The 25,252-nt window shown below is 46.1% G+C and overlaps 1 long non-coding RNA gene across 2 annotated transcripts; it reads left to right on the plus strand.

Annotated features, from left to right (window-relative positions):
* Nucleotides 1-250: 250 nt before the first annotated feature.
* LOC143839133 (uncharacterized) lies at nucleotides 251-21,355 on the plus strand. Of its 2 annotated transcripts, none has more exons than XR_013231626.1 (4): nucleotides 251-369; nucleotides 4,821-4,987; nucleotides 7,484-7,550; nucleotides 20,786-21,355. It is a non-coding gene; the product is annotated as an uncharacterized LOC143839133 (long non-coding RNA). The 2 variants fall into 2 exon arrangements; XR_013231627.1 differs by lacking the exon at nucleotides 20,786-21,355 and adding an exon at nucleotides 14,876-15,015.
* The last annotated feature ends 3,897 nt before the right edge of the window (nucleotides 21,356-25,252 follow it).

Here is a 25,252-nt window from a genome sequence, read left to right on the forward strand (position 1 = left end):
TGCGAGGAAGAAAGGGTTTCATTCCGACTGTAGAAGGCTCCTTTTCATGAGAGCCTTCTCAAACGCTTTCCCTTTAACGAGGCCCTGGTAACTAGTGCCAGATGACTGTCTAATAAGGCTCGCGGGTGCTCAACCAAGGAAACTTTCGGAAAGGGGAAGAAAGTTCGTTGATGAAAGTAAGATGGGTTTTTTTTTTCTTTCCCCTTCCTGTGCATGCGAGGAGCAGGTTTCATCTGGATTCTGGTGCCTGTTGAATGAGGGACAACAGGGGACCGGGCCACGAATCAGAATTCCCCCTGCTCTGTCTTCCTGAAAGGGAAGAGACGAGCTTCAAAGGGAATGAGAGTGACAGGAAATCCGACAGAAAAGGTATTGTACATTCTCGCTTCGGGTCACAGTCATGGTTTGCATTGCTGAGCAAAGTCTTTCTAATTTAACATTTATGAACTCCTCCGTTCTAGGGTTCATCCGGGGAACGCTGCAGAAAGTTGGTGGCGAGAGGCAAGCGTCGAGCGCGTGTCTTGTGTGTGCTGGGGGAAGGCGGGTCTGCTTCCAGGGACCTGAAGAAGGCCTCTGCTGTTTTCAGTGCAGGCACTTCTTTAATCCTTAGGGTTGCCAACTCCTGGTGCTTTTGGGGGTGCAGCCCAAGTGAGGGAAGGGTTTGGGTGGTGGACCCTCACCAGGGTACAATGCTATAGAGTTCCCTTTTCAAAGCAACCATTTGCGGCTCATTTGCTCTCACTGGCTGTCTTCAAGCAAAGGTTGGATACACACTTTTCTTGGATGCTTTAGGATTCTTAGGGCTGATCCTGCGTTGAGCAGGGGTTGGACTAGATGGCCTGTATGGCCCCTTCCAACTCTACGATTCTATGATTCCATGATTCTAGAGTATTGATATCTGTGATTTAGAGCAGGGGTAGTCAACCTGTGGTCCTCCAGATGTTCATGGACTACAATTCCCATGAGCCCCTGCCAGCAAACACTGGCAGGGGCTCATGGGAATTGTAGTCCATGAACATCTGGAGGATCACAGGTTGACTACCTCTGATTTAGAGGCCATTTGGAACTCCAGGAAGTCTCCAGGCTCCTTCTGGAAGTTGGCAACCATACATTAAGCTTCTCTGCCTGGAAAGGTGAAGTGGATAAGGCCTTTGGTAAGCCAAGGTTTGAAGCCTGGTGCAGCAGACTGAGGTGGTAAAGTGTTGAGATGGTAGCTTCAAGACCCCTTAAGATTGCTTGTGGAGAATGGCATTTTTTGAATGCCTGCTATTGTCATTCACCTACTATTGTCATTGGCCTGCTATTGTCATTCGGCATCTGAAATCACACCACTTGTTAATATATAGGACCGATGGATTTACATTCTAGCTGCATCTGAAGCAGTGAGCAATGACTCATGAAACTCCTACCCTGCCACAGATTTTGCTAGTCTTTTATGGTGCACTCTGGCTCTTTTCTATTGTTCAGAAAGAAACAAAAACACAATCAAACTCTTTTGGGGGTGGAAAACCAGAACAGCAGAAATAGAGGTGGTCTAGAAGCTCTTCCCATGCATTGCTGTTTGTTTTTTGTTTTTTTTTTTACTAGTAAAGTGATTTTTATTTCCTAGAAGAAGCTTAGAAAGTGGCATTTTTCAATCTAGAGTGGGCCAGTTTGGGCTGCCAGCTCTGGGTTAGGAAATACCTGGAAGCCACTGTGTGAGACTGGATGTTGGACTAGATGGACCACTGGTCGGATCCAGCACTGCTCTTCTGATGTTCTTATGAAGGCCTCAGCCTTTATGTCCTTTTGTTGGTCCTCCAGAGGAACTGCTTGGTCACTGTGTGAGGCAGGATGCTGGAATAGATGGACCAGAGGTCTGATCTAGCAGGGCTCTTCTGATGTTCTTATGAAGGCCTCAGCCTCTATGTCCTGTTCTTGGCCCTACAGAGGAACTTGTTGGGGCCATTGTGTGAGACAGTTTGCTGGATTAGATGGACCACTTGTCTGATCCAGCGGGGATATTCTTATATTCTTGTCAGGGGAAGTCCTCGGCTTCTTAGTCCTGTTGCTGGCCCTCCAGAGGAACTAGTTGGCCCCTGTGTGAGAAAGGATGCTGGCTAGATGGACCACTGGCCTGACCCAGCTGAGCTCTTCTTATGAAGGCCTCAGCCTCTATAAGGAACCCTGCTGAGGAACTGGTTGCCCCCCTGTGTTATGCTGGACTAGCTGAACAGGATGCTGGACTAGATGAACCACCAGTCTGATCCAGTGGGGATAGTCTTACGTTCTTATCATGGAAAGTCCTCGGCTTCTAAGTCCTGTTGTTGGCCCTCCAGAGTAACTGGTTGGCCGCTGTGTGAGACTGGATGCTGGACTAGATGGACTGATGGTCTGATCTAGCAGGGCTCTTCTTACTTAAATGGTTCATGGAGCAATTTGTATACACCCCCAAACACCAGACATTACACATGAGTCTCCCAGCAATGCTAGCCTGTAACTTCTGACTGGGGACTTTGCATAAGGAAGCTGCGCAAACCACCTTTGGAATTACAGTCCACAGATCTTCCTTATTTGTTCTTCTCTGGATGCTACAGGACCATACTGACGGCCAGCTGTAGGAACTACTGTGCAGGTGGTCAGGAGTTTCTGTTTGTAACGCCGCAATCTTCTGTTTGTCACGGATAATTGGGGGGGGGGGGCTCCATGTGTAACAACAGACCGGCAGCCTTCTGCTTCAGCCCCCGCATCCCTGGATGTGTTTTGTTTGTTCTGCTGATAAACAGGCCAGCTCTTGTTCCAGCATACAGTCTTTCGGAAGCATTAATTTTACATCGACTTGGTAAAGCTCGCACACACAAAAAAGGTCATCAATAAATAACTGTTCCGAGCTCTTGCATCCAACTACTGCCGACCGTCCTCAACTTGTTGGGTGTTTCTTCTCCTTCCGCCGGTCCAGTGAATCTCATGCCTCCCCCCCCCTTCCCCAGTTTTTCTCACATGTCTGATACAACCCAAGAAATGGTGAGCTGGATTTATGTTAGGGACATTCTAGCAAGCACACTTAGCTGGATGCCCCATTGCCTACTGAGCGCCTAGATATTTTGCTACTGTCAGAGATGTAGAAATAAGCAGCCATATGGCAAGCAATCTGATTTTTTTTACAGCTTACTTTTTGTTTCGGATGCTAGTAATTCCATCTGGGAAGCTGATTCCCCTCCCCCCCCTTTCCCGGCGCTACAGCATAAAAATGGATGTGAATGTTGGACGGTGAAGAACAGGGTGTTAGAGGGGAGTTTTACAAATCCCGTAGACCAGGGGTAGTCAACCTGTGGTCCTCTAGATGTCCATGGACTACAATTCCCATGAGCCCCTGCCAGCAAATGCGCTCTAGGCTACACCAAGCCCGGACTCTCCCAAGAAGCTCAAATGACATCGTACTTGGGTCACATCATGGGAAGACAAGAGTCATCAGAAAGGGCAATAATGCTAGGAAAACCTGAGGTCAGCAGGAGGAAGAAAAAGAGAAGTGGGTTCTTATATGCCATTTTTCTCTACCTGAAGGAGTCTCAAAGTGGCTTACAATTTACAATGTTATTAATTAAAGACATCATAGGTGACAACAGGGTATTTCATCAGTTCAGTTACCAGGGCCCCCTCTAAACCCTTTTTGGTTCCCCTTCTCATGTTTTTCAAGTTGTGGCCCCATTCAATTGTGCCAGGGCCCCTCAGGGAGCCATGTGGCCCCTGTTGAGAAGGCTATATCTGAGGCATGGCCCCTTCTTGACGTCAATGGTGTCTTTGGTGTAGGTCTTTCCTAGTCCTGGTACCTGGATTATTTGTAGTTCATGTGCCTTTAGAACTCAGGAGCAATTGATTTAGGGTCCCATGCACACAGTGTAAGTTCTTAAACAGTCCTCTAGTCCAGGGGTAGTCAACCTGTGGTCCTCCAGATATCCATGGACTACAATTCCCATAAGCCCTTGCCAGCATTTGCTGGCAGGGGCTCATGGGAATTGTAGTCCATGAACATCTGGAGGACCACAGGTTGACCACCCCTGCTCTAGTCCTTTGGATGGGAGGATCTTAGCTAACATATGATGATTGGAATAGGCTTCAACAGACACCTTGCAGAAACTTGCTACTGGACAAGATCTTCCATCTGGGCCCATTCCGCACACATAGGATAATGCACTTTCAATGTGCTTTGGCAGCTGAAATTTCCTGTGAGGAACAGGAAAATCTACTTCTAAATTACATTGAAAGTGCATTATCTATTGTGTGCAGAACAGGCTCTGGACAGGTATCCTCAGAACTATATTGCTATACAGTGCAATGCACATTGTGCTATATAATATAATGGAAGCAGGAAAACACAGGATCTTGCTCCAAGGAGGCTGAGAATTGATTGCACTCGGAAGGTGGTTTCAACCCACGGGGGATGGAAGGGAATCAAAGGGCAAATGAAGACGTGCAGCTGCCCTGGAGTTAGACTTTAGGGATTCATCTCAAGGCTTCACCGACGAGGTAAGTTTCGAGGAGGGATTGAATGGAAGAGAAAGGGCACCATCTAGGTGAGAGCTGAGGTGCTTTCAAATATCTGTGATCCCTGCTGTTCTAATGGGAGAGATTCCCATTTCGATCTGTGCTTTTCCCTTGTGCAAACTAAGCTTGTGGTTCGCCGGCGTTGGCTCCGTTTCCAGTTTCCTTCCATTTCATTCCCGCCATGACACTGTCAGCATTATTTGCGAACTGATAACTCATTCTCGGTGTGCTGCACCTCTAAAGGATGTATCAATGTCATGTACAATTATTGCTTATATTTTACTTACGTGATTTAGAGTCGATCTCAGTGCAATCGATAGAAGACGGCATCTGACAAACAAAGCAAGAAGAAGAAGAAGAAGAAGAAGAAGAAGAAGAAGAAGAAGAAGAAGAAGAAGAAGGTGTCTCAAAGCGGCTTATAATCACCTTCCTTTTCCTCTCCTCACAACAGACACCCTGTGAGGTGGGTGAGGCTGAGGCCCATTATGCACGGAGTGGAAGGTCCGCATTCGGGGTGGAATGGCGGTGGCTAAAATCACCAATTATGCACGCTGCAGGCGGCAACCAGGCACAGAGTCAACGTATGCTACTGAAAAAGCCGCGTTAGCGAGATGTGGAAGAAAGTGGAGCTTCCCGGGACCAGGGCACAACCAGAAGTGGCTCCGGAGTAGCCGTGTGCATAATCGGATACTCTGGGTTTTGCCGCCGTTGTGTTCCGTCCTGTGCGTAAGCGGCTTGCTTCGCTTCTTCCTCCTCCGCGTTCTACATGCCGCCGTTTCAGCGGTTGTGCATAATAGGCCAGAGAGAGCCCTGATATTCCTGCTCAGTCAGAATTGCTTTATCAGCACTGTGGTCACCCAGCTGGTTGCATGGGGGGGAGTGCAGAATTGAACCCAGCATGCCAGATTAGAAGTCCACACTCCTAACCACTACACCAAACTGGCTTTACAAAAGACAAGCTAATCTAAGAAACCCATTAGGGAAAGTGAGGAATGACAATCACGGCAGAAAAAGGATAAGCCCCTGGAAAAAAGCAACAAAATACGGAATATTCGTTCACCCTTCTTTGGAAGGATTGTGAGCAAAGGAGAAAGGGAGCCTTCAGCCCCAAGGGGTTGGTGAAGAGTTGTCCCAATTCACAGCCAGCTTATGGCAACCTTATACGATTTTCAAGTCAACAGACTTCAAGCGTGGCCAGCCTTTTCCTGTCTCTGTGCCATGACCCACGTCTTCCTTGGTGGTCCGCCATCCAAATGCTAACAGACCAGCCCTGCTTAGCTTCCGAGATCTGACAAGACTGGGCTGGGCTAACCTGTCCAGGACTGGGCATTTAGTGCTATAGCAGAAAAATAGATACGAAGAGCCACAGAAGGGCTATAGCTCGAGAACTACTTGGTGTATGGTTAGAAGTGTGGACTTCAAATCTGGCGAGCTGAGTTTGATTCCACACTCCATAGTGATGCAAGTGGATGCCTGCTTTAGGATGCTTTGGGCTGATCTTGCGTTGAGCAGGGGGTTGGACTAGATGGACTAAATTCTATGATTCCATGATTCCATGATTCCATGATTCTATGATTCTATGATTCTATGATTCTATGATTCTATTCTTTGCACATGTAGGATTCTGGAAAACCTTCCTGTGAAACTGTTTGGCAGGTGTCCCCGACTGTCTGTCCTGAAACCTAACAGGCTGCTTGACTGACTCCTACAAACACGAAAAACTCACCTGCCGGACACATTCATAGTGACATTTGCAGTATTCCTATTTAGATTGTTTGACTTGGATGTTGAAGACCCGGCTCCGAATCCTCATTTGGGGCTAAACTACAAGGGATTGTAGCCGTGGGTCCATCCAAAAGCTCACCAATGCCATTCTTGAGATATTTATAGTCTCAGTCCAGATACAGCATGTGGCACGAGCACCCCAGGGGATCTCCCCCCCCCTCCTTTCAGCAGCAAAGCTGCCCTGAGCTAAACTGCAAATGCTTTGACATGGCACTGGGGGCCCCAGGATGGACCCCTGGCCATCTGCCATGGAAGCTCACGGGATAAATTAGAGCCAGTTATTTTTCCCCAGTCTAACCTACCTCACAGGGTTGTTGTGAGGTTGTCATGGAAGTTGGGAGAACAATTTTTTGGGGGAAATAAATAAGACATGGTGGTTAGTGGATCAAAGGGCAGGGAGTCAAAGATTCGGTGAACAGCATGATCCTCTTTCTTGAACAATATTTTGGATCCTGGCCACAGCGCTGGGTTTTGCTTCCTCAGGGATCACCTTCCCCCCCCCTCTCAAATCAGAGTCCAGTAGCACCTTTAAGACCAACAAAATTTTATTCAAGGTGTGAGCACTCTGGGTCAGTCTGAGGAAGAGTGCTTGCACTCGAAAGCTCACACCTTGAATAAATCTTTGTTGGTCTTAAAGCTGCTACTGGTCTCTGATTTTATTGTGCTCCTTCAGACCAACACAGCTACCCATTTGAATCTCCCCCTCCCCTCTCTCTCTCTCATTCTCTCCCCCCTCCCAAGTCTCCCCCCCCCCTCTAATCCAGTCTAGATAGTTCTTCTCCCCCATCCTCTCCCCCTTTCCAAACGGCAAAAGTTTACACAAGTTATGCAAAAAGTTTGGTGCTGACATTTTCCAGTGTGTTTTTCTCTCGGTGTGTGTGAAATGCAGTTTGTAATTGAAACCTGGCAGGGGGTGCTATTACACTTCAATAATATTTGCGAGCCCAACTTTCCATAGCGCTTGAGCCAAGTATATCTCTCCCTCCAGTTTAAAGAGGAGGGGTGGTGGACGGGGGGGCGGTGGGGAGGGAGGGACAAATCGACGTCTATTACCCCGTCACACTTGTGCTTGGTACAACGCTTGGCATCCCTAACAGTTTCACAAACCTTCCCTAACAGGAAGCTGATTCTCTAAGTAGGGGATCCTAATTTGATTTTTTTGTCTCCCTTGCAGTTCGGCAAAATGAGAAACGTGCCGTTCCCGTATTGGCTTTACTCCTCTCTGGCCCTGCGAGCAGCAGGTAAAAATCTATTCGGCACGCTGCCCATTTCATTCATTTGAGCTCTCAGTGGCCGCCCGATATTGCAAACGAGGTTTTCTTAGACATTTAGATGGCTGCTTCTCGAGAACTTATATTCGAATTAGAAAGGGGGCCGAGCCCAAGGCATCGGTCTAATTCCTCGATCGCTCCAGATGGACCTGACCCGTGACGACTGCAGGGGCTGCCGCTCTGAAAAACACTCCTCTGGTTCTTTAGGTAGACATTTGAATGAGTTTCCGAGGGCGGCGGAGGAAGCAGAGTTGGGGGTGGTCAAAATTAGGGAGGTGGACGTGGCTACAAAAATCTTCAGAAGCCGTCTGATTTGAGCTATTTACCCCAAAGAGTCATGATCCGAATGGAACCATGGTTAGATGTTCTTGAGTGCAGGTGACGTACAAAGGTGTGCATCTATATAGGTTGGGCATCCCCAGTTTTGTTCAGTCTGGGGGCACTGCGGGAATTTTGAGGACAGTTTGTGGGCACCACCAAATAATGAATCACCTGCTTTTCCCATTAGGAACTCCAGTTTTTTTTAAAAAAAAGCTTGGGGGAAAAATCTATGTATCCAGAAGGGAAGGGACATTTGATGGAATATACAATATCTGTAATGTGCAAGGTTCAACAGTCCTACAGGGGGCATCAGAGATGTTCTTGAGTGCAGGTGAGTTACAAAGTTGTGCATCTATATAGGTTGGGTTAGTTTGCATGAACCTGGCCGCCATTCTTGTCTTGCCTTGTTGTGATTAATGTACTATGTTTTATTGTTCTTATTACTGTTTTTAGGGGATTGATGCGATCCGCCTCGAACCTTAAAGGATACTACTACTACTACTACTACTACTACTACTACTACTACTACTACTACTACTAATAATAATAATAATAATAATAATGTGTAGTTAGCATAGTTAGATCAGGAACTTCCTAGTATTTTTCAAATCATCAGTTGCTGAAAGTCTCATATGCCTGAGCGTTCCATCAGGCCAGGTGGGAAGGAAACCACAGCTAACAATAATAAACTTATTTTTAAAGCCCACCATTCACGAGCTGACTCAGAGTGGGTAAAATCAGACATAACGGTCGAGTTACCTATTCTAGGCTGTAAAACTGATGGGAATTTGAGAATGTCAGAGAGTCCATCCTCCAAAGCTGCTATTTCTTCCAGAGGACCTGATCTCTGTAGTATGGAATTCACTTTCAATTGCAGGAGATCGCCAGGTGCCCGGGGCCTCCATGTGGCAAATGCAAATTAGGATGCTTTGGGCTGATCCTGCGCTGAGCAGGGGGTTGGACTAGATGGCCTGTATGGCCCCTTCCAACTCTATGATTCTATGATTAAAGAACAAGCATACCGGCAACCCACTGTGTGGAATTTATTGCAGAGCAGAGTGACAACAAGCACCCAGGTCCCTTAACCTAAGGTAGGGTTGCAGCCTGGAGCTCTTCTGCTATTACAATTGGTCTGCAGATGACCAAGGTCAGTTCTCCTGGAGAAAATAGCTGCATTCAAGGGTGGGTTCTATAGCAATGTACCCGGCTCATATCCTTCCTCTCCACAAATTCCACCCTCCACAGGCTCCACCCCCAAATCTCTAGGTTTTTCCCTACCCAGAGCTAACAACCATAGAAACAGAATCACAAAATCACACAGAGCTGGAAGAGAGTTGGGGCTTTTGGACTTGGCTGAGTCCTGAGTCCCTCTAGAGAAACAGAGCTGCAGAGTAACAGGGCATTGGAAAGTATACAGTAATTAATTATCTTTGTGGATGAAGCACAGTTCCAGACTCACAGAGTTTTGAGGTTTAAAAGAGAGAATCTTTACTGGGAAGATTATTTACAAACATATATCACATTCATCTGCTTCAGTCTCCTTACTGAAGCAGAGTACAAAAGCTTAAACTATGGTGCAAAGAAAACACATTGCAAGCCCCTATGGCTGGCTCAAGCAGACTACATGCCAGACATCAGCACATGGAGAGCTGAGAGCCTAGTGGCTGCTCCTTGCTTGCTTCAGAGCATACAGGAGCTTCTTCTTTCTGATGAAACAGGAAGTGGGTGAGAGCCCAGCTTAAACAAAGAGATCTCCCAGAACAAGTGCTGGTTTTTTTCCCCACTGCTCATGGCTATAATTCCCAACACTGGCCACCACCCACAACTAGTTGAGCACACAGGTGCAGCTTTGCTACTTCAAGACCTTAACAACAGCCCTTCGAGGCTCACTTCCCCAAATTACTTGGTGGTTGTAGTTCCAACAAAGAGATCACAAAGATCACTTCTGCATACCAATATGCCCCTGGCCTGCCCTGATTTGCCATTGCTGCTATTGAACATTAGGATTCGCACCCTTCTTTTTGCTGGATGCATGGAGAAATAGACTGAGCAGAATTTTACTAGCAAGGATTTCAAAGATTGTGTTGGAAGTGACCTTTCTGACTTTATAGGCTCCCATATCCTTTATGGAGCTCATGAAAAGAGGATTCGATAACTATTGAGAATAATGGCTGACTTGTTAGTTGGAGACAATCTGAATAAAAAACTGATTAGCAGCCAGGCACTGTGGAACCTGTGCAATGTGTTATTTATAGTGTAGGGGAAAGTACCTAACTGACACCTGCATTTGTACACATTTTGTCTCCCCCTCCCCTTTTTTTTTTCATTGAAGAAACCAAATCTCTCTCTTCCTGAGCCCAGGTCTTCCCTCCAATGCTATCCATCCATTTCCATACTGCCCTGCCTACAAAGAACTCAGGGAACCATCTACAGGTCTCCATTCCTCCAGTTTGTTCACAAAGCATAGTGTCCTGCATAGTGCAGGGGGTTGGACTAGATGACCCATGAGGTCCCTTCCAACTCTATGATCAATTGTGCCACTTCTGGGGTTTCTCGAAGCCTGAAGAATATTTCCAGGGTTTCTCAATGGTTAAAAAACAGTTGATAAAGGCTGCTGTAGCTGAACAGTAATTCTGAGGGAGCCCCAAGCCCCACCTGAAGGCTAGCCTCCCTGTTAATTGGCTGATGGACAGCTTACAACTGTAAACTCACTGAACATCCTCCATCTCCATGGGAATTGATACAGATTGAAAGGGATTCCTGTTTTGTAGGATCGGTCCTTTTATCAAGCATCCTCTTTCTTTTCATTTCATTGTTGTGGGCATTCTCCACTGAGTGCATTCCCCCCTCCCCGCCCTGAAATTGCTTCCTTCGATGAAATAGAGGGAAACTTTTTTGAGGATTTTTAAAAATATAAAAACAGATTTTTAAACTTTTATTCTAAATTAAACATCAAACCAGGGAAGGGAGAGAAGCATGTTTTTATTTTATTTTTTTCAGGGGGGAAAAAAAAAACCTCAGGCAGATGAAAGCTCCGGCGATAAATAATTGACACGCGAGCCGTTCCCGTTGAACACTGGTGGATGTAACCCTCGATGAGATCCTAAAAAGTGCTTTTGTAGAACAAGAGGAGTCTCAAGCATCCGAATAAAGCCACCTTTTCAAAAGAACATGATGAGAAAGAGGAGAACACATAGATTTGGCGTGCCACAACATTTTAGATTCATGCCCTAGTTATTAAGAAGCTTTGAAGTCGGGGGCCGCTGCTCAGTGCATCAGATCCTGTAATTCATTCACTGGCCTTTGTGTGGAGTCGAGAAAATTTCCATCCAAAGCTGAAGAAGAAGAAGAAGAAGAAGAAGAAGAAGAAGAAGAAGAAGAAGAAGAAGAAGAAGAAGAAGAGTTGGTTCTTATAAGCCCCTTTTCTCTACCCAAAGGATTCCCAACAAGATCTCCTTCCCTTTCTTCTCCCCACAACAGACACCCTGTGAGGGAGGTGAGGCTGAGAGAGCCCTGATATTACTGAAGAAGAAGAAGAAGAAGAAGAAGAAGAAGAAGAGTTGGTTCTTATAAGCCCCTTTTCTCTACCCAAAGGATTCCCAACAAGATCTCCTTCCCTTTCTTCTCCCCACAACAGACACCCTGTGAGGGAGGTGAGGCTGAGAGAGCCCTGATATTACTGAAGAAGAAGAAGAAGAAGAAGAAGAAGAAGAAGAAGAAGAGTTGGTTCTTATAAGCCCCTTTTCTCTACCCAAAGGATTCCCAACAAGATCTCCTTCCCTTTCTTCTCCCCACAACAGACACCCTGTGAGGGAGGGGAGGCTGAGAGAGCCCTGATATTACTGAAGAAGAAGAAGAAGAGTTGGTTCTTATATGCTGCTTTTCTCTACTCGAAGGAGTCTCAACGAGGCTTACATTTGCCTTCCCTTTCCTCTCCTCTCAACAGACACCCTGTGAGGTGGGTGAGGCTGAGTCACCCAGCTGGCTGCATGTGGGGGAGTGCAGAATCGAACCCGGCATGCCAGATTAGAAGTCCGCACTCCTGACCACTACACCAAACTGTCTATCAAACCACTACGCCAAAAGACAAAAGGAGCGAAGAGTGAACTGCGTATTCTGTACTAAACCACTCAGAGGCCTGACGGGATTTTAAAAATGGCATCAAATGACTGTTTGAAAAGTTGTTTCCATGTTCCAGCTGTGATTAAAGAGGCACACTCTGGAATAGGAGATCATTCTGACAGGTATTCGGTGGCTGTCGGCGAACAGGGTAGCAAAACATTGCCCCCCACCCCTAATCTCTCTCAACTCACACAGGGCGGACAAGATCTCGTTGTCAAGGAAGATGTGGCTTAGGCTCTTGTCAGTCCTACTTATTTTATTTATGACTTTAATTACCTTATATCCCACCTTTCTGCACAGTGAGGGCCTGAGGTGACTTACATCCTTCTCCTGAGCACCATTGTATCTTCACAACACTGAGAGGAAGGTTAGACTAAAGCAGGGGTAGTCAACCTGTGGTCCTCCAGATGTCCATGAACTACAGTTCCCATGAGCTCCTGCCAGTGTTTGCTAGCAGGGGCTCATGGGTATTGTAGTCCATGAATATCTGAAGGACCACAGGTTGACTACCCCTGGACTAAAGCATGGAAACAGCTCATGGTCAACCAGCCGGCTTGCCATGACAGAGTGGGGAGAACCCCCTGAAACTTTCTTCAACTTCAAGAAACTGCTGAATATGGTTAGGAAGCTTAGTGGTGTACACGGTCACCTAGGGCACCTCCCCTTCGCACCCCCTCCAGGCCCATCATTAGCCATTTTGGGAGGGGTGGGTGGGTTGATATGGCCAATATACGGTCATATCACCCAATAAATGTTTAATAAATTAAACCTTGGTCTGCGTGAGGTATGCCTGGCCTCAACCAGGGACAGGGCTTTTCCCTGAAACCCTGATTGAGAAAGCCCGTTCTAGAGAGTTGTAGGTTCTCTATTTCACCCACACAATCTCACAAAATTGGCAACAGGCTCTGATATCATCTGGACACCCCCCATTGTCTCGTTCTCTCACGAGGCAGCGATATTAAATTGCCAAGTTTATAATATCTTTCATAAGGCAAAAAAAGAGAGAGAGAGAGAGAGAGAGAGAGAAAAGAATGAATTGGTTGGCATCTGTTTTGCTTTTTGTAAGCGGCCTTTCCCCCCTTAGCATATTCTCTCGGATTCCGCTTGCCTCTTTTCCAGTCGGCAAATATTTTTCATTCCTATTAATTCCCCCCCTCCTTGATCACAGCAACAGCCAATCGAGGAACTCACGGGGGACCTGCTCCGTTTTCATTTACGGTGGGAGTAAAGCTGTAGCGAGGGCTTCCATTTGAGTCACCGAAAGCGAGCGGGGAAAGAGAGGGAAGAATTTGGCCCGCCAAACCCACTCTTTATTCTGACAAGTCTATAGCCCGACTCCCTAATGAAAAGCAATAAGTACATAGTTATTGAGCTAGTGCAACGTTGAAAACATGGGGCTTTCTCGCCCCGTTGGCTTCTGCTGTGCTAGAAGGTTGCAGAGAATCGTTGTTTACATCAGTGCTTTTGCTGCCCTCCGTTCAGATGGGAAATCAGTAATTTATAAAAGGGCACCGGGAAAGATTTAGATTCTCCGACTGATCTGTTTATCCTAGAGCATTTCCGTGGCTCCCGTCCCCAACATACAACTTGTTTCAAGGATAAAGAAAAGCAGGAATGGCAGGATCATGAGTCCACGGTGGCTTCTTTTCATTCTTTCTTCTCCCTCCCAACCATCGGTGCTCTCCGAAGAGCAGAAGATCCCAGTTCAAACACCTTCTTGGTCATGAAACTCTGTGGGTGGCCTTTGAACAATCACTCTTTCTAATCTACCTCGCAGGGTTGTTTCTATGGATGAAGTGCAGGGGAGGATTAACATGTAGGTTTGTGGAAGAAAGGGAAAGAGAACGGGATAATGACTTTTGTTAATAAAATCCAGGTTGTTTCCATGTCTCTCACGTTACCAGAAATGCACTTACACACGTGTCCTGTGATATGTGTATATTCAGCTTTGGGGAATTTGCTTAGCGACAGGTGGTAACAGAGCAAAAAGGATCCAATGTTTACAAGGTGATTACACCCTTAAGAACTCAAGGCAGACAAAAAGAATTATAGTAAAAAATTGTAATAATCTTTATTAGAAGGAAAACAACAAAACTGGCAAAAATATAAGTAGCACACTAGCAATCAGGCAGATATGGATAAATAGAGTGGGGAAAGAGGTTTGGGTATAATTTACCGGTCTCGATGAGCAGAGAGGCAGAGAAAACAGCAACACAACCAGCGTGCAGGGTGTTCTGAATGGATCCGAATCAGAAGATACGAGGTGGCTTTGTAAAGCCACTGTTTATGTTTTGGGGGAGGGGCCTACGTGATGTAACCCAGGTGACCACATGATGGAATTTTCCATGGAGAAAGATGTTGGCCAGGTCCGGAGTTGGATGTTGACATTTTATTATTGTCAATTAAGGCACCTTGGGCTAAGGAACTGTTCGAAAACTAAACAAAGTGTTTTAAAAAAAACAGGCCTAATTCCCAAATTAGCCAGTTTTCAATTCCTTTGGATGGTTTACGGGACAGCTGTAAGATTTTGAATTTAAATTTTGGAGGCCAAAAATTTAACTACAGCTCCCTCCCATGAGATCTGCCATTCGATCATAGTATCGACTTGATAGATAGGATTGTCAGTTCCAGACCAGGAAAAACCAGGAGAATTGGGGTGGGGGGGAGGAGCCTGAAGAGGGTGGAGCTTGAGGAGGGAGGGGCATGACTTCAGCAGGGTATAATGCCTTGGAGTCTATCATCCAATGTGACCATTTCTTCAGGTGAACGTATCGCTGTCACCTGAAGCTCAGTGGTTGTAAACCCAAGAGACACTCCTTCCTCAAACCACTTCCTTTCTCCCTCCCCCCTAGTCCTCATCATGCATGGCAGGAAGGTGTGGCCAGATGACATTACTTCCGGCCCAGTTCTGGGGCTCCTTGAAGCCTGGATAATACTTCAGGGGATCGTCCACAGTCAAAAGGATGAGAAAATAATCTGTTTTATGTTATTGATTGGATTCCTACTTGTCATCAGTGATATTATAATTGTAGTTCCTTTGTGGGCAGGGTGTTGGACTAGATAGCCCTAGTACCCCTTTCCCGGCCTGAGATTAAATCAATAAAAAGCTCTGAATCCACAATGAAAATGTACTAATATCGTTGCTGTTTGGAAAGCTAGAATTTGCTTCCCAGATCTACTTTGTCGCCGAAGTTTTATAGCGGGGTTGGCTTTTTCTTTTCACTCTCTCTCCTGTATGTAAAAGAAAAAAGGAAACTTATTATTTGTAACACTTCTGGTCTAGCTTTTAATCAGCTCCATTCATACCCTTGAAAATATACTATAGCAAGCATTTTTACAGGGGGCAATATAATCATTCATCATATTATAAGACAAGCTGTGAAGACCGTTTGGAGTATTGTTCTGAAAATGAGGTTTGTACCTTTTCATTTTTATACATACGATTCAGCCAGCAGCCCCAGAAGCAAACAAAGGCTGTGCTCAGAAACCATCTTCCCTTTGCTTCCATTGAGCTCAGCCTTTCTCGGCTTTTTTTTAACATCGAGAAACCCCTGAAACATTCTTCAGGCTTCAAGAAACCCTAGAAGTGGGGCTACCATGCAGAATATGGTTGAGAAGCAGAGCTATGTCTCTCAAAAAGGAATCCAGGGCAGCACATATGGAGGGAAGGCAGCATGGAATAGACCAGACTTGTCAGATCTGGGACGCTAAGCAGGGTTGGTACTTGGAAGGGACACGACCAAGAAACACTCTGCAGAGGAAGGCAATGGCAGACTACCTCTGCCTCCCACTTGCCTTGAATGCCCCTTGCTGGGGTCACCATTAGGCTAGATGAGAGAACACCAAGGAAGGCTCTGCAGAGGAAGGCAATGGCAAACGACCTCTGCTTCTCACTTGCCTTGAATGCCCCTTGCTGGGGTCACCATTAGACTAGATGAGAGAACACCAAGGAAGGCTCGGCAGAGGAAGGCAATGGCAAACCACCTCTACTTCTCACTTGCCTTGAAAGTCCCTTGCTGGGGTCACCTTGGCAGCACTTGCCCCCAGACCACAAAAATCTCATTGTGTGAAAGAAGCTAAACTCCAGCAGCCATTTTGTGGCTGTCTCCACCTTCTGTGGCAGCCATTTTGTGGCTCGGATTATGTTGCTGCCTCAGAATTCCAAAGGTGCCCAACAGGCTCCAAAAGATTGGGGACCCCTAAACTAAGCTATCACCAGATGCTAGGCAGGATTAGAGCGCACGAATAACAGGTCAAGTTGGCTTGAATATCAGCACATCTGCTCTTGTTTTTAAAGGAATTAATGACTCTGCACATGGCATGGGTTTATGAAAGCAGTCTTGTGGCTAATGCCAAGTAACGCTTTCCCTCCATGTGCGCTGTGACTCTACCAAGCCATTCTTTTACTGCAAAAAAATGGACCGCGTTTAATATATGGTAGGAAGCTATTGCATTGGCGGCAGGCCCCCTATTCCCTAAAACAAACGATTTAAAGCCCCATTAAACAAATATCTTTCATTCCTGGCATCTGATCCCAAGCCTGCTACATGCTCTTTAAGCCTGATTTATGGCAGAGGGCATCCGCTGGAATTATCTGATTAGGACCGTTGTAAAACACTATCAGTGTCACTGGGATTTTTTTTATTTATTTATCACAAGGTAATAGTTGGAGCAGTTGAGTCCTGCTCCCTGTGATTATTGCCAAAGCCAGATTCCTAAAAGGATTAGGATCTTATGCTACTTAAAGGTCATGCAAGAATGCTCCATCTCAACATGCTCAAGTCCGATTTTAGTTATGGGCCCAGGTTCGGATTCCCACTCTGCCATGGAAGTTTGCTGGGCGACCTTGAGCCGATCACGGACAGTTGGCCTTGGTGGTGGAGTTTAAATATGCAGATAGGACAGAGCACCAGGCTGTTTAAAGACTAAAATCATTTTATTTAGGAAGAGAAACAACTGTGTATAGAAAAAGAGAGACGGAGACTATCAAGCTAGCTGCAGTCTTCTTTTCAACTGCTGCTCCAGGGGAAAGCAGGGAGGAAATGTGCTTAAAAACAAAACAAACAAGCAAACAAAAAAAACAGGAAGTCTTCTGTTGAGCAAATCAGGATACTGGAGGAGATATTTTGAAAATCACCAAGAAGTTCCTGTCCTGTGTGTTCAAGTGGTAAGACAAGCAGGCAATGAGACCAGGTTACAGATGGGTTGAAAGAGAAGCCTAAAAGGTTACACATAGTTAAAGAGGGGGCTTATATCTAGCTTTGCCCCGTGGCTGTCAGATCCGACTGGCATGAAAAGCCTAGTTCACATATAACCTATTCACTAGATTGCCTTAGAGAACCCACTAATCTCTTAGGGAGTAGTTAACTCCTTGGCTACACCTGTTTAGCTACACTTCTGTGTTTGCAGCTGAGAAGGTTTGCCTGTAAAGCACTGAATGTGAATGTTCATTAAGTTTCAGAGCTCTCAAAAAAATGATCAGCTTTCCTGTAGGAATGCCACTTTTGCAAGCTTTACTTCCCAACACGGCCCAGAAATTCTCGACGAAGACATAATCTGGAGGTTTTCATCTGGTGAAAAACAAGAAGAGTTAGTTCTTACATGCCACATTTCTCTAACAAAAGAAGTCTCAAAGCGGCTTACAATTGCTTTCACTTCCTCTCCCAACAACAGACACCCTGTGAGGTGGGTGAGGCTGAGAGAGCCCTGATATTACTGAAGAAGAAGAAGAAGGGTGGTTCTTATATGCCGCTTTTCTCTACCTGAAGGAGGCTCAAAACGGCTTACATTCACCTTTCCTTTCCTCTTCCTATGACGCCCTGTGAGGGAGGTGAGGCTGAGAGAGCCCTGATATTCCTGCTCGGTCAGAACAGCTTAATCAGTGCTGTGATTTGCCCAGTAAGCAGCATTGGAGGGGGAGCGGGGAATCAAACACGGATTTGAAGTCGACACTCCTAAGCACTACACCAAGCTGATGCTTCACCTTCTTGCATATTTAAACCCTGCCGATGTACAGATACCAGGACCAGCATGTGAAAGAGCACACTTCATTTGCATGGAAGCCAAGTTGCACTCCAAGTAATGGCACCTTAAATTAAAACTGATTCTCCGCTCCCACCTAAGTGAAACTAAGCAATTAACTGAAGCTGCATCTGAGACAGGCCAACGTTAACGAAGTATTTGCAAAGGCTGCACTACATCCCTTTGCGTTTCCTTTAATAAAACGGTCTCAGGAATGCTGAGTGATCTCATTTGTGGAGCACCAGGAGAGAACATATGCTCACGCTCTCTAGTTCCTCTGAAGGGACAACCTCGGCTTGTCAAAAGCGGCACATCACACCCTTAAGGACCTATCATCAGTGAACCATAGATTTTTGGAAACGAAGGGTGACTCACTGCCTGTTTGTCCTCAGCTAGTAATAGCCCCCTCCCACAGCTGAGCCCTTATTGGGAGGGAGCCCTCAGCAAGGAATGGCTTATAAGGGGTCAGCCCTCAGCCCCTAACTTCCTGCCGCCCTCAGAACATGCTGGGTGGAAACAGAGCCGGCCCCACTCAGTACCTGAGGCATGATGGGAGAGGAGAAGCAGCAGCAGCAGCAGCAGGGGCCCCACTGAGTATCCCTGGAGTGGAGGAGGGAGAGGAGAAGCAGCAGCAGCATAAGAGGCCCTAATAATTACCTCAGCCCTAGAGGAAGGGGGGAGAAGCAGCAGCAGAGGCCCCAGTGATTAGCTTTGGCATGGAGGGAGAAGGGAAGAAGCAGCAGCAGCAGAAGAAAAAAAGGCCCCAGCAGAAGAAGAAAAGGCCCCCTGGAAGGGGGGAAGGAGTAGAGCCAGCCCCAGTGAGTAGCTCAGGTATGGAAAGGGGGGGGGGAGAAAAGCAGAGATTGGCTGATATATCATCAGCAAAAGAATATCACAGCCAATCTAGGGCCCCTCCCTAACCAGTGCAGCAGGCAGCTCTTAGAATCACAGAATCATAGAATCATAGAGTTGGAAGGGGCCAAACAGGCCATCTAGTCCAACCCCCTGCTCAACGCAGGATCAGCCCAAAGCATCCTAAAGCACCCAAGTGGAGTGTGGCCTGCTGACCCGGGAGGGGAGGAGGGATAATTCCGCAGCTGGGAGGGGTGAAGGCAATTGCTGTTTTTATCATTTTAAAATTCCTGTTTTTATCATTTTATGTTTAATGGTGATATTTATGTTTTTAAACCTTTTTTTAATTGAAAGTTTTACACAACCACAAAAAAAGACACAAAACCTATGAAACATTACCACCAACACCCCTTAAAATAACCCCCAATAATAAATAATAAGACACCTCCCCCAATAACCAAAAACATCCAATGACAAAAAACAAACAAACAAAACAAAGAAAAACAACAACATACATACATTTAGATAAGGCCTCCGACCATCTACAAATCAGGTTCTTTAGTTTTCTAATACCATACCCATAAAGATATTGTTAGAGATCAAAATTTCATAATTAAATCTTTCATTAACCATTCATAATCATAATATATATCCTTAATTAAAAATAATATGTCAATGAAATAGATATTTACATCTAATGTCTTCACTTTAGAATACATTTTATTCTCTTCTTTCTGATAGAGATATATTCCTTCCTTGGCTTAACTAATTTATTCCACATAACCCATAGTAATACTCTCATTTACCTCATGATATTCGTTGTGGGGTTTGTGTCTGTTACCTGCCACAAGCCGTCTATATGGGACTGGCGGGCTAGAAATCAAATGACTAATAAAATAAGTCAGTCAGTAAATAAATAAATAAATAAATGCCTGTTTCTGAGACAATAATTTAAAACATATGTGCAAAGAATAGACTGACTGTTTTTCTCACTACTTGTTTAATGAGCTGGGGAGCAGTGCACAGACCTATGGGTGTTAGGTTGTGTGTGTGTGGGTAAATGCAAGGGCTGTCAGAGGGGAACACGCATGTGTGAATGACGGTTACTTGAGCTGTCCTGTCCCATTTGGGCATGCGGAAAGTCACCTGCCAAACAGATTCAGGCTGCTCACAAATGGATCGAGCGGCTCATATTCATATTTTTGATCTTTTATTATTTAAAAGCAGCGGTATATAAATTCAAGAATGAATGAATGAATGAATGAATGAATGAATGAATGAATGAATGAATGAATGAATGAATGAATGAATGAATGAGAAATCGACACTCACCTTCTGGCCAGCAGGGGTTTGAATGTCCTTGCTTCCGTCTGCAGGCCAGTCCTTCCGACTGCAGGTACATTTCCTTGATCTCCATATCCAAACCTGTCTGCGAAAATCATCTCGTATTCCGAAGGCAGGGATCCCCTCCTCCTCTGCCGCAGCGAACGAAGCAGTTTATGAAAGGCATCGTAGCCATACTGCCGTCCCCAGAGCCTTCCCGTCCGGGCAGATGTTTACGGGGACCTGTCGGCCGAGTCCCCCGTCCCTGCCACTGTCGGCTTGCCGCTCCATATATCATCACGCCCCCCCCCCCCCCCAAATATATAACGAAGTAATAGGAAAACAAGTTTGGATTCCAGAATGAATTCGGTTGATGATGATGAATGAAACAGAAGAGACAGGTTGATTTTCATACGTTAAATGGAACTCCCTCCGTGCCGAGCGCAAAGGAGGGGGAGGGGAGGGAAAGATGGGCGGCCTGAGCAAACATGACAAGGGAAGGAGGATGAATTTATGTACGGTGGCCTAATGTCATTTGAACAAAATGATATTTGTTCTTTGCTTAGGGGGAACCCGAGATCTGTCATTCAGCCGGATGGCCCTCATCCTGCCAGGCACTGAAGCATACCTCCCATTAAATACGACTACCATCGTTCCTAGATCAATACATCTTGCTGATGAAGACTCACCAACATTACCCTGATTCTAGGTGGCAGACAAAGCCGGTAACTGTTAAAAAGGGCTGGTTTATCTCTCTACCTTGTATAGACTTCACAATTTTACCAGGCTTTTTTGGTGTGAGCCATCTTGGTGTAGAGGTTAGAAGCATGGATTTCGAATCTGGTGAGCCAGGTTTGAGTCCCTGCTGTCCCACATGCAGCCAGCTGGGTGACCTTTGGCTCTTCACAGCACTGATAAAGCTGTTCTGACGGAGCAGGAATATCAGGGCTCTCTCAGCCTCACCCACCTCACAGGGTGTCTGCTGTGGAAGGAGGAAAGGGAAGGCGATTGTAAGCCACTTTGAGACTTCTTCGGGTAGAGAAAAGCGGCATATAAGTGCCAATTCTTCTTCTTCTTCAACAATATCAGGGCTCATTCAGACTCACCTCCCTCACAGGGTGTCTGTTGTAGGGGGAGGAAAGGGAAGGCAATTGTAAGCCACTTTGAGACTCCTCCTCCTCCTCCTCCTCCTCCTCCTTCTTAAAATATTAAAATAGTTTTATGATGAAGAGAAACAACTTTGTAAAGAAAAAGAAGAGAGAGAGAGAAGAACAAAACATACAATAACCTTTCCCTTCCTCTTCCCACGACAGATGCCTTAGGAAGTAGGTGGGGAGAGAGCTCTAAGAGAACTGCTCTGCAAGTACAGCTCTATGAGAACTGTGACTGGACCACGTTACCCAGCTGGCTGCATGTGGTGGAGTGGGGAATCAAACCCAGTTGTCCAGACTAGAGTCTGTTGGCTCTGAACCATTACACCACGCTGGGTCTCTCAGTCTGCCTAACTGTGGTTCTTGGTTCATTCATTTCTTCCTGGAAGCAATCAGGGAGGGAGTGTGTTCAAAGGAGCAGGAAGTCTCCAATTGTACCAATCTGGAGGAGATTATTTTAAAAATGCCCTATAACGGACACCCTTTGAGCTAGATGAGGCCGAGAGAGCTCTGACAGAAGTGCCCTGGGACAGCATCTCTAACAGGACTGTGACTAGCACAAGGTCACCCAGCTGGCTGCATGTGGAGGAGCAGGAGATCAAACTCAGCTCACCAGATTAGAAGGACACCACGCTTACTTCCGAATTCTGCTTTGAGCCACTGGGCATATTAAGTCAGAGTCATAAAGTGTACCATTTTCCAAAACATTTTACTGCTTGAAGATTTCTTGTCCGTATTTGGGAATTTTAAAGACTGTCTGTGAGAGTGAAGGCCATCCTTCGTCTCTATGATTTCTGCTTTGGATTTCTGAAACTATTAACAAAGTAAATCATTCACATGTACTTGCCCAGCAGAACACATTTGTGGCTCCCAGCGAGCTGTCTAACATATCTTTCTGCGACTGATAAAAATCATTCTTACAATCATTTATCTCTGGGTTTATGTTTGATTAAAGCACAACAGTTGTTTTTGAACGTCCTGCCTTCGGGGGAACCTTCTCATATTGACATGAGCCAGAGAGTGTGTGCAGTTCTGCCACAAAATGTCACAAAGGATTCTGGGGCAGACTCCATATATCAGGCTGTCCCAGCATGGGTTTCTGGATGGCCTTGGAAGTGTTTCCCAAATGGGTCGGAGTGAATTCACTTTTTAAAATTATTATTAATTAAATTTATAGCCTGTCTGTCTGCCTCCTAGGACTCAAGGCGTGTTACATTAAAATATATTCCACAAAAATGCTTTAGGATGCTTAGGGCTGATCCTGCATTGAGCAGGGGGTTGGACTAGATGGCCTGCATGGCCCCTTCCAACTCTATGGTTCTATGAAAAAACCCTTAAAACAGCATTAAATTCCCAAATACCAAGATGGCTCAATCCCTCCTACCCCCCACAGTGATCTGACAAGGGGTTGGGTGTGGGCCCTCCACATCCTGGCAGGTGGTGCTTCCTATGAACCTTTCCAGTCAACATTGTAAATGGATGGATGGGTGGGTGGGTCATCAGATGGCTAAAAAACATACATTGTTCATCCGAAAAGTATCCTGGCCGAGTACCAGGTTCTCTTAGATTTATCACTGCACTAGTGCAATCCTCTATTAGTTCAGCGGTGGAATAGGCTGCCTAAGGAGGTGGTGAGCCCCCCCCTCACTGGCAGTCTTCAAGCAAAGGTTGGAGACACACTTTTCTTGGATGCTTTAGGATGCTTAGGGCTGATCCTGCGTTGAGCAGGGGGTTGGACTAGATGGCCTGTATGGCCCCTTCCAACTCTATGATTCTATGATCCTGCATTGAGCAGGGAGTGGGACTAGAAGGCCTGTATGGCCCCTTCCAACTCTATGATTCTATGATCCTGCATTGAGCAGGGAGTGGGACTAGAAGGCCTGTATGGCCCCTTCCAACTCTATGATTCTATGATCCTGCATTGAGCAGGGAGTGGGACTAGAAGGCCTGTATGGCCCCTTCCAACTCTATGATTCTATGATTCTATTGTCGCCCACGAGGAGAGAGGCAGCGACAGGTACACTCCTGCTGGGAGGGAGCCGGGGGTGGGGGAGTGCAGCCTCTGTGCGGGCCGCAAAGCCCTGTTGCCGCGGCCACCCTCTCACGCCCTCCTACCTGCCGCCCCCTTCAAAACCCATTTTTTAATTTTTTAAAAAATGGGCTTTGATACTGGTAATAATAATAATTTCAGATGTGGAGCTCACAATCAAAAAAAAAAATCAAAGTAGTCAAAGAACCACCATGCTGTCCAGGACCAAGATTCAATTCTGAGTGTGCGTTCTCATGGGTAAACCAAAAGGAAGAAAATGTCAAAAGTAGAAGGAAAGTGTTTTGCTTAGCATTTTACAAAACACCAGGAAACCACCTGATTTCCATCGGAGGCTCTCCATGATAAGCTTCCAGTCCCTCTGATTGCCTTTGACTAGATGAGCCTCCAATCTCACCATGCCTCCAACCCATTCTTCATCCTTGTGCTTTTGGCAGAGCGAAGCCACCTGGGCCACTGCCCTGGTTTCTCTCTGTGTCTGTTCCTCCACCTTCTTATTTGTCTCTGCGATGGTGCTCCTAATCAGAGAAGCAAATATTCATTTCTCCCACGTAGGGCGGATGAAGCAAATTGCGTTGCCTCTCGGCATTCCTGCCAAACCGGATGCCTGCCAAGCGTCAGGGTCTACAGCTGTGAAGATGATTCTTTCAGCGTACGGCACAACATGGAGGTATAGATTTAAGGACTCACCTGCAAGACGCTTAATTGAAAAAAAAAAAAACAGAGCCCAGCTGGGAGGAGCCATTTGATGGTTTGGGGGTTCGTTTACCTCTCGGGTTGTCTTTCTGGTTAAGGTGGGCTAACAGACTCGAAGGAAGAATCTCAACAAGGTGTGTATTATTTATTGTATGACATGTGTATAATCTAGCCAGGAGATCCTAAGAATATCCAGCTGCCAGGCGACAGACGTTCGGAGGCGGTTTTGCCATGGCCTGCCCCCACCCTGGTATTCCTTGGAGGTGGCCCTTCCAGGAGCTAGAAGAAGAGTTGGTTTTTATATCCTGCTTTTCTCTATCAGAAGGAGTCTCGAAGCGGCCTACAATTGCCTTCCCTTCTCTCTACTACAGACTTTCTGTAAGGTAGGCGGAGTTGAGAGAGCCCTAATATTACTGTTCTGTGAAAACAGTAACAGGACTGTGACAAGCCCAAGGTCACCCAGCTGGCTACATGTATAAGAGCAGGGAATCAAACCCAGTTCTCCAGATTAGAAGCCACCACTTGTAACCACTACACCATGGTGTTTCTCCCAGCCAGGGCCAACCCTGCTCAGCTCTCGATATCGAATGGGATCATTCTTAGAATCATAGAATCATAGAGTTGGAAGGGGCCATACAGGCCATCTAGTCCAACCTCCTGCTCTACGCAGGATCAGCCCTAAGCATCCTAAAGCAATCATTTATCTCTGAGTTTATGTTTGATTAAAGCACAACAGTTGTTTTTGAACTTCCTCCTTTGCCTGGGCCATCCAGGTCAGGGTAATGATTCCCAGGCTGGAGTCAAGTCTAGCAAGCTACTCAGAACTAGTGTATTCCTCCCTTCTTCCAGGAACTGCATAGTGGGATAAATGGCGCTTAGTCCCCTATTTTATCCTTCCAATAACCCTGTGGAAGAAGGTTAGGCTGAGGGATTTGGGACTTTAGTAAAAGAAGTATAACGTCCAGATCACGCAAGATGATGTTAGCACTTTGCTCTCCTCTAGTTAGATCTCACTTGGAGTATGGTGTTCAGTTTTGGCCACCACAACTGAAGAAAGTTGTAGAGAAACTGAAGCATGTCCAGAAGAGGGCTACAGAGATGAGGGGTTTGGAGACCAAGTTGTATGAGGAAAGGTTGAG

The sequence above is a fragment of the Paroedura picta genome, chromosome 5, assembly GCF_049243985.1.
Source record: "Paroedura picta isolate Pp20150507F chromosome 5, Ppicta_v3.0, whole genome shotgun sequence".
NCBI classification, from domain to species: Eukaryota; Metazoa; Chordata; class Lepidosauria; order Squamata; family Gekkonidae; genus Paroedura; species Paroedura picta.